Source organism: Macrosteles quadrilineatus, unplaced genomic scaffold (genome assembly GCF_028750875.1).
Source record: "Macrosteles quadrilineatus isolate MER2022 unplaced genomic scaffold, UCM_ALF_1.0 Scaffold_1__1_contigs__length_201487025, whole genome shotgun sequence".
In the NCBI taxonomy this organism is placed as follows: domain Eukaryota; kingdom Metazoa; phylum Arthropoda; class Insecta; order Hemiptera; family Cicadellidae; genus Macrosteles; species Macrosteles quadrilineatus.
Genome location: NW_026542594.1, coordinates 185901755 through 185912754, shown reverse-complemented (window position 1 = coordinate 185912754; position 11000 = coordinate 185901755).

Here is an 11000-nt window from a genome sequence, read left to right as displayed (position 1 = left end):
ACTTTGGTTTAAAGAAAATTGTGAAATGAAACTATAATTTTTACATGAAGGCTTTTTTTTATTAATTTACAATTAGCATTTTGCAAAGTCAGTCCTACAACACAACATGAAGTCTGATTTTCCCTGTGTAATATAATAAATAAGGGAGCAATGCATCAGGTTTTCCTAAAATGATGTACCAATACAGAACATGTTTCAGGAATTACTCATGTTACCCATTTATAAATTACAGAAAAGGCTGAATATTTTTAAATGTTTAAGCTTTCAACAAAACTATTGATGTGAAATCATCTTGAATACCATTCTTTAAAAATGTATTTGACCTCCTTTAATTTTATACAAATTTGAATTCCTATAGAGGCAATTTACAGTAATTGGGGTAAAATATTTAGGAGCAAACCTTTTAATAAATTCATCACAAGATTCTACTGTAAAGGTAATATATAGTTTATTTACTTGGTCTATAGAAATGCATTGTTGTCAACAATTCAATTGTGTCATTGTTATAATGTGGGCAGTGGGAGAGGAAGTACATAATTTTTTAACTGTGATATACAGTATTTAACTGTAGACACAATGACTGCAGACAATTTTAAGGTATCTATATTTCTTTTTGGTATTATGTATAATGTGTTTCATGGTTACTAGTCAAAGCTATTACTTATATGTTATTTCACCATGTCAAAATTATTTAACAAAATTTCTTTATAACTATTGATTCTTTTGGTTGATATTAAGACCAGAGAGTGAGACATCAGCGAGAGAGCGCACAATGTAAAATTTTCCCTTTTTACATCATCAGGCTTCAGATTACCTTTCTATGGTGTCGCCATTGATTATAGAAAATATGCAAAACGATATAGTCGTTGGTAATACTAGCTGTTATGAAGAAGATTTAACTTATTTATTTTTATAATTTTAGGCTTTTACTATGTTGCAAATCACCGGTAAAGCTACTAATTAAGGAGCAATAATGAAATTTAGCTTGTTTTCAGTTTTGTAGGAAGCAAACAATATTCAAAATAGCAACTGAATAATTTTTAAACACAACTGGACTTAGATAAGTGGAATTTCTTGATTTATCTCTATTTACAAAAAAAATTAGTATACACAATTTTTCATTTTCATTCATCCACATGTAATTTATTAAATGCAATAAATTCTTCTCAATTTTATCTAGGCATGTTTATTTTGGTTTAAACCATTTTAACCAAAACTGGTAAACATAAACAATTGTAAGATTTCACCTTTAGATATTAGTTGAGACGATGCCAAGTCAGAAGAAAATGCCGAGGCTTTACATCTAGTGACATTATAACCCAAAGAACACAAATAACATGTTTTACAGGTGGAATTCATTGTTGTGCTATTAATGAATGCCTTTGTCCAAAATTTACAACACGAATCAAACACTTATCATGTCAAACACGAATCAAGCATAGCATGATGGAACACAACAAAGGGATTACAAATACTCTATTATTATGATCATATCACTCGACATCAATAATAAATTCTGATCACAATGGAAAATGTCCGCAATAATTTCTTAGGTAAAATATATTCCCTAAGTTGTTTTAAACAATGATTGGTCACTGAAATATATTTCAGAGGATATTGTTTTTTTAACCATGCATTGCAGAGGTTATAATACATATACTCTGTATCGACAAGGTCAATGACGTAGGAAATGGTGTAGGACGTAGTAAAGACGAGCTGTCCGGAGTGTGGGAACTGTTAATAACGATTAGATTAATTTATCTACAATCCTAAAGTGCTATGGAAATGGAGGGAAACAGGTCCATGACGTAGGAAATGGTGTAGGACGTAGTAAAGGCAAGCCGTGTGGAGTTTGGGAATGGATCTATGTGTCTCCAATTAAGTACTAAGACTGCTTTCAGAGTGGACTAATGATTTCCCCCGAGCAAAGCTCGGTCCCCAGGTACTCATAAAAAACAAGAGAAAACCATTAAAAAACTATTTTACACAGATAATTAGGCATATCTAAACAGTCTCCAAAATGTAATTTTTCTGAATAATTTAGCAAAGAATGGCGAGGTATGATGAATAATATAATTTTTCATACGGACCAAAAGTGTATTTTCACCCCTTAATCATTTTAACTCCCTAACTTGAGCTTACGTCAAAGAGAGAGCACTTTTACACTAGGAACAAAGTGATAAAAATAAAACTATTATAAACTTTGGAATTCATTGTTGTGTGCGTTTGATGAATGTTTTTGCCAGAACTTTACAACCCATATCAAACACTGCACACAAAGAGATTATAAATAGCTTATGATCATAACCTCCAAGTTCAATAATATACCATAGTTTTGCACACACGCTGTTATATAATGTTATGATTGTGCCTCTTGAATTATTTTGTTTCTAAACGTAATGTTAGGCTTCTGTAAGACGATAAGTCAAACTCATTTCATGTAGCTAGATTTTATGGGTTAACTTTTATTAAGTTTTTACTGCAAACCAATCTTACTTCCTTTAGTAAGAAATAAATTGACCGTATCCGCAATTTTGAATTAGTAAGGTTTTACTGTACACTGTAATTAACCACAAGTTTTTCTTTTACTGTGCGTTTACATATCGCTATTTGGATAACCGTAACCGTACAATATTTATGCTATGCTCCGTTCTCAGAATATGTGTCGTTCCATTCCATTAGCCAAAAAGGATTGGTCATTTACTTTATTATATGCTACAAATATTTATATTCTCGAGTATTCTTTTACAGGTAATTTTAAATACAAGCTTAGTTATAGTTATAATAAGTTATGTTAATTAAGTATATAATCATACCTCATTACGATACGACCAAGAAAGTAGATTAATTATGCTCATACTTAACGGACTTAGGGACATTGTTGGTGCTATATGATAAGTTTTTACAAACAGAGTTCATTATTAGCCTTGAAATGACAGCGGAAACATATAATAAATTTGAAATTAAAATTTAGGATTTATTTTGATCTTATCTAAGCTTAAAAAGAGATACAGAGTTATCATCAAAACAAATTTAGGATCTTCTTTGATCTTATGAACGGTTAAAAAGGAGTTCCAGTTTTCATCAACGAATAACGTAATCCGCACTCAATCTTAATCTAAGAGTCGTGTTATCTCCACAGGAAGTCATTGTTCCATTACAGACAGAAAATAAACTATTTAAGGGATTGGCTGGAACTAAATACTCCCTTCTAATTGAACAATTGACATAGCTTAATACGCCTACTTCAAAATTGTTATAGGAATCATTTGAAAATGTTCACAACAAGGTGCAAATGCTGTTACTTGTCACCCTCGTTAGTTTGTTATTTCATGCCATGAGATTTTAGAGTATTCAGATACACATAATAACAATACAGCCTGATATATTTTTACTAACCTTAAGGGTCAAAATTAATAGAATTAATAACTTTTAAAATCAGTCAAATATATTATGTTTTGTTGTTTACTTTACATGTCTTTGTTGTTTCACCATGTTTAAAATTATTTCAACCAAATAAAACTTTACGATTATAAACATTTACTTCTCCTCTTATAGTATAGTGAAGCACGATTCGTGAAATATTCGCTTATGTAAGAGGGAAACATTTAAGCACTCTTTGTCACCAACATTAAGTACAAACACCTAGGTTTCCACAGGCTCTACATTAGGACGATATGTCTTCTAGCACAATTCAAGGTAAGACAGGCGTCAAAGTGTTTTTTTTACAAAATTTTTTTATTGTTTATTTTTGTAGACCTGATTTTTTTGTTTCCATAGATACCAAAAACAATATAAAAATAATAATATGTCTATGTTTTATAAGAGTTTTTCTGAAACTTTACAAGCTTCGTTTTGTCAATATTAATAACTCGCTTTTTTTTAAAACAGGCGTCTAACATTTTTTTTACACCATTTTTTTATTGTTTAGTTTTGTAGACCTGTTTTTTTTTCCATAGATACCAAAAACAATATAAAAATAATAATATATATCTATGTTTTATTTGAGTTTTTCTGAAACCTTACAAGCTCCGTTTTGTCAATATTCACAACTCGTCTTTTTTATTTTTTTGCCATTTTCCGAAAGTTGAGGTTTTTAACACTTCGGTACACTTTTTGACAATATTTATGAACCAATTCGAACAATTTTTTTTTACTTGTTCTTTGTAATGTTTTCTATAGTAATAGGAACCATTTTTTGTGTTGTTCAAAAAGTCTTTTTTATTTGGCCTTTTATGGGTAGTAAAAAACTGTTTAAAAAATCAATAAACAACAATAATTCAGAAAAAAGTTGTTATTCAACTAGGCCTAAATTAACTTTTGGTTCCTATTATTGCTCTTTACTATGGCTAGAATAAGCCCAGAAAAAATCAGCTACATATGTTAATATTAGTAAAAGTTATGTGTACCTAAAATATATGAATTTAACATGGGCGAGATAGGGACGCCCGTCTTACCTCAAAGTTAATGATATACATTCGTACCATACAATCAGGAGTGGATATAGCCAGCTAAGGAGACAATAGAACGGAACTAGCTTTGGAAATTTCATTAGTAGATTTTTATGAAATGATGTATAAGGAAAAAAAAATTAAAAATGCATAAAACTTTCTAGATTGAAAAAAAAACATAGTTTACCCGGCACTTTAAGTCAGTAAGGAAAGATTAAGAAAAAAATAGTATGGGGTTAATGTATAAATCCGTTACTGTATAGTGTATAAAAGTAGATATGTTTGGAATTTGAATGCAAGCTTTTTGCTAATTAGTAGCATTGACTATATAACACTAGTCAATGGTAGTAGTTCCAGTATTAATTACATTGTAGAAAAAATACCGGTATTTATTTGGTACCGTACCGCATAAGTTAATAATGTAGTTGTTTCGAACATCTGAAGCTTCTAAGAAGCAACAAGTGACGATAGTGGTAATGGAGGGATAAACTGAATGTTTCGTGCTTGGCAACATTCAGCCACGATACAGGGTTTGATCAATAAACCTACGACTTGCTGTTTCCATAGTCTAAAATAATGGTCATTCACAGTAGCGGTGTTGAACTACTGTACACTAATTATCAAAACAAAGTCTTGCGTATTTTAAGAAATAGGAATTAAAGGAAATATTATTTCCGACATTTTCAATCAATCTAATAAAACAAAACCTTCACGGGGTTTTGGGATACTTCCTTACTTGCATACTTGTAGTTTCCGTCCGTAGTCCAGGGCAGGAATTGGACAGGTCAATAAGGATAAGGATTTGGAATTTGACGCCGCGCCTTCAGGTGCGAACCTAGGACATGACAAGATTAGTGTATAAATCGAATAGCAGGAGATACAATTGCTGAAAACAATTGTGCTTTCCGGTTTGGGGAGTAATTTAGGATTTGTTTCTTGATATAGGTTGGTGTGGTTTGTGGTAATTTTTTTTACTCATCAGTGATGGAAATGATCCTTAAATAAAACGTAACAAGCTTATCTTAGGTAATGATGAACATAAAACAATAATTATGGTAAAATAAAAGTTATAGTATACAAAAGAGACAATAATTTTCTCCCTTTTTTGGCCCTAACCTTTTATGTTGGATACCCAATGGGAAGAATGTATCCAAAATAATCAAAAAAGTGTCTACATACTCATGATGATCTTTGAAATTGCATTTAGCAACTAGTTTTGACATTTCTCTTAGTCTGGATTTAACTTGGACTCGGTTCGCGTTTCGCAAAACCAGATGATTTTATAAATTTAAAAGGACTTTTTCTGTGTCGTTTTGTGTGTTCACCTATGTAGTTTTTTTCTTTTCTTTTATCTTAAAGTGACAGTCTTAAACAGAAGACTACAAAAGTAGGATGATCTTGTAAATCATAAAGATATCACCAATTCGTCACGGAAAGTATTTTTATAAATTCAATTTGATTACCGTATAAACCTGTGTGTTCAATTTTCTATAAAACATCTTTATGTTCCATATTTTTCCTTCACTTCTATTTGGGTTAAAACACGCAAAGCTGCATTCCAATATCTCAATTATTAGTAATTTAATATGTTTAATAGTTATATTTTTTCAGCCAAAATATGCCTCCTGCATCACAGCCAATAGACTCTAACACAGAGGTAACTCCGTGGGAAAACACTACTCTGAGTGGCTTTCTATCTACATTACTTGTAGAGAACTCAACTTCTTCAGTTGAGCCGACAATATCTTCACTGGAGGAGCAGAAAATCCGCAAACTTCACGAGTTTCAGATCATCAAGGCAGTGGTTTTGGCAGTCGTAACGGCCATCATAATGTTCTCCGTTTGTAAAATGGTGTTTCAGCTGTTTATACGATATTCGGGCAAGCAAGATGATAGGTGATTGCAAACTATTGCTCAATGAATGAACTTTCCATGAATCATTAAAAATCGATCAAAGAATGTACCCAATGAACAATACATTTAAAAAATGAGACGGTATAATGTTTGTTTGGATAAAATCTAAGTACAGGGTTGTTATTGGTTGTATTAAATGTACTGATCTAGTAATTAGTATTGATATTAGTATAAAATCAATGAAAAAATATCTGTCTATCATACAGATGCCAGTGGACCAATTAACCTGAAAATTTACAATAACACAACCTTTGTACCAAGGCTTATATTAGACATATTGCATTTTGGCATTAGGACTTTTCCTTTAAAATGTGAGATGGGGTTATGTCAATAGTACGGTAATTGTTTTCCATGTTCCCATTTTAACAACCAGAAACTTCAACATAATGTTAACTTTTATTTGTTTATTTTTTGTAAAAGACAAATTGATATATGTTTCTTAACCTGGTCACATTGATTGTTAAAATATTTCATGATCGATAATATATCATAATACTGTGGCTACTCTTTTGTGTCTTTTTATTTTGCATACATTCTTTGTTTATTAAGCAAGGACTAAGCTAAAAATACTTATATACAACAATATAATACTATTTTGCTCCTAAAATTACAAAAAAAAATCACTTTTGGTGCATACAAACCCTTTACTTTGCTTTTTTTCACATTTTCCAGTTACCTCCAACTATTTGGGTTTGATTTGTGAAATAAATGATGTTAGGGGTTTTTTTTTAAATTACAAGCTGGAACCTGTATTATTGATGATTTTGTACGTTTGTATCTTTACTGAAAATAATGATCTCATATTAAATAAATCGTATCAAATTAAATTTTAATGGTGTATTTGAGGCAAAACACATATTTCTTGAGAATGTTTACAGTACAGTTAAATACAATTTCAAAAAGTTCAAAACAGTAGTACTGTACCTTGGAAACTAATTTCTTCGGGTTATCAAAAAAATGTATTTGTTACTGCCTTTTTCAAATTATACTTCGCATAGCCGTTTTTTCTTGGTATTGTTGGGCTTAGAGAAGGACCTGAAAAATAGTTACTTTATGTTATAAAATAATAAAATATAAAGTTACAAGGGGGAGCTGCTCTAATGATAGAGTTGTGTGGTAGAGCGCAGGACTTCGGTCCCTGAGGTCCTGGGTTCAAATCCCACCGAATCATCAATGGATTTTATCTAAGTCAAAAAGCCGCAACCCCTATAGGACTAAACAATCCCGGGCTCATGCCTAGCGTCATAGGAGAATTAAAGATATTTAAAGTGAAAACAAACATTTTATATAAACAAAATGAAATCCAGATTAATTGTGAATTTCGCCTGTTTGTCAACTTGTATTTGTTGTTGCTATTTATTGTTTTATCGTATTTATTGTTATCTCGTAGCTTGTTACTGTTCTGAATTGTATTACATTTGCATCTTGTTATTTCCTTTAAATTGTATCACAATCTTAATCATCATATGTATTGGCGTCAGCCCTTGAAACGATAAACAAAATAAATAAACTTACCTTGAATCATTAGGAACATCTGTTTGGACCCAATTTCTGTTGTAGTTTTTTATTTGGGGTTTGATCCTACCCCAAATCACCAAATCACACTTTGACAAATGATTTTTTAATATACCTTCTTTCAGGTTGCTGTAAAGTTGTATTCTGTATTTTTCAACCTAAACAGGGTTACAAGAGGTTATTAGCGCAAGTCCAAAATGTAAATTAAAAGGGAAGTGACAGATGGCCCGTCATGTAGAAGATACGAATCACGTCATCAATGATTACCATTTGGTGGCTCTCCCTGATCGTACACACTTTTCTCAGGATCGAACTGGTGACCTTTTGATTATCACTGGTACTAGGGGAGCACTATAACCACTGAGCTACACCCTAACCAGTATTAGATTGCTATCAACAAGTTTCAGCATAAAAGTGTTTTCATCCCAAAGGCTATAACTTTACCTTTGTCACCTTCTGCTGACAATCTATTTTTGTTTATAAAAAACTTCATGAATTATACATAAACACTCGAATATAACATGGTCTGACGATAATAATGTTCACGAATACCATATGTTTGTGTTGTATTTGTACGTACTTCAATGACCTTTTTCTGAGTTTGTAAAAAAACATAACACTCAGAAAAATATATGTATCTTCTTCTACAGTTTCAGATTAGCACCACTTTTGTGCCCAATTCCTAACCCTAAATTACGATAATGAGGTAGGCTAGTTACACCAAACCAAACGTTAGTTGACAATAAAAAAAAATAAACTTCAAGTTTCTTTCACAAATCAACTTCTATCAACTTTGGTTGTAGTACAGTTGTTCCATGAAGGCAAGCAGATGTGATTGATTGGTCATCTAAGAACAACAAAGAGCCCTGATGGATGTTATATTTAGCCTGCTGTGATCTGGCTCTCGTCAGATGCACAATCTGACATGTTGAATCATGAAACTACCGACAACTTGTAGAAAAAACACACCTAAATCTCCACTGTCAATCCAATAGAAAGATGGGTCAACAGAGAACACTAATGGACGCACAAAACCTCCTTGATGTTTTTATTCTATAAATCTAAGATGGAAGAGAACAAAGTCCTTAAACAGAAAATGGACTCATAAATTAATGTAACTTTATAAAATGTAAATTAAGGAAAAACTAATTTTATGTTTAAATGGTAGTTAAGGTTTAAAATCAGTTCTAAAAAGGGTCCCCCATATTTTTTTTTTAAGATATATGTCAATCTGAATTTGTTGCAAATATTTTGTTTTACTTAATTTTTACCGGGAATAATTGTTGAAATATTACACTGGATAAAAAGTTAAAAATAACAATTATGTTGATGTACCATAAACATAAGTTACTCATTTTATGTATCTATAAGACATACAAGTCCTGTAATCCAGCTACTAGGAGGTCACGAATTGTGGATATTTATAGGGATGCACTGTGGATGCGATGCTCCCTGGTGTGGATTAACGTACGCACTAGTGAGTACTACGACTATCCGCAGTACTATCCTAATAATTAGACCAGTTAGTTAATTACGAGGAAAAATGTGGTTCGGATTTCACAATAAACTGTAGGTCCCTTAGTTGCCATTAGCTGTATGGGCTATTAATTAACAGCTGTGTCTAAGGAACAGGTCGGCCTTAGTCACTAACAAGACTACAAGATCGCGCCACTCATCCTTCACTCATATTTGGGTTAAAATACGCACATAGTGACGTCCCCATCTTAAATAATTGATAATTGATAAGTCAGCTTGCTGGGTTACTGGGTATCGTAGTTAGAATCTTAGACAATAATTTGTGACTTTTCTGTAACCTTCAGCCGTAAATATCTTTAGTATGTTGATTATGGGTTAATTATAATGAAAATCACTTTAATTTCAGAAGTGGTTGCGATGCTTGCCTAATATCAGAAGGCCGCTGGTTCGATCCTGAGATAAGTCAGTAGCTTTTGGATTGTATCGAGATTGGATATAGAAATAAGTCCCAGAAATAAGTAGGTGACATTATTGACTTTTGGATAATGAAGATGTCATCTTCACTATCCAAAAGTAAATATTTTATATGGACCAGCTGTCACACATTTTTTATTAAAAATACTCAGATTGCGCTGGTGTCTAAAATTCTGTTTTCTACCTTATTTTTTTAGATAGTTGAGAACATAAAAGAAGCTATGGCTTACAATGAGTCAGTCGTCTTGTCAGTTTGACTTGGTTAAAATGTCTGAATACTCTACAGAAATCAGTAATAATTTACATCAGTGCTACCTGCTGATAGTTCACTTCAACTATGTCAATTTTGACTTCAAATAATCGAAATTGACACCCAACTAAAATTGGTGACTTCCATATCAAGTAGACAGCCTCATTTGTCTTAAAAGTTTCCACCGGCATTCTCCATACAATTAAGGTCAGTTTCTATTTGCAACCGAAGCAGCACAACACAAACACCAGACTGATGTTGAACTGAAGATGTTTACAGAGTAAAGCTGTTCGGCAATAGAGTTTGGTATCCACTTGGACTAGAACCTAAACATTTCCTTGTCTATTTTTGCTTCAAACATTTGTCTGGTCTGCAACTAGTGATAACTCACTTGCATGTTCAACGTTGCAAGAAACATTCTTAAAATTATATGAGAATAAGATCATATTTTATTTGTGACTAAAGGGAATTATCGGTACCATGGGAAAAGTCTCCCATTAATTATCTGATGGCTTTTAGCGAATTTCCCTATAGGGAAGTAGCTATTACCGTAGGTGGCACGGTAAGACCTAGACCCGGGACCGATTTACTTTTTCATTTTGATATATATACGTCCGTGAACGCGATAACTTGAGTAATTTTTGTCCGATTTTGATGAAATTTGGTTTAAAGGTGTAAAGCGGGATAAACTTGAATGAGTTCGCGAACCAGCACGATCGGACCATGGGAACGGGGCTTTACGGGGGGTTTTATGGGGTAAAAATTGGTTTTTCTCACTTTTGACCCTCAAAACACAAAATTTCCCGATTTCTCTTTAGACCTTTTTAAAGAGCTTAAAAAAACAAATAATTTAGTAAAAAAAATAATTTTTGTTCGATTATTAGTAACGGAGAAAATTTAAAAAATTGTAAATTTAAAAT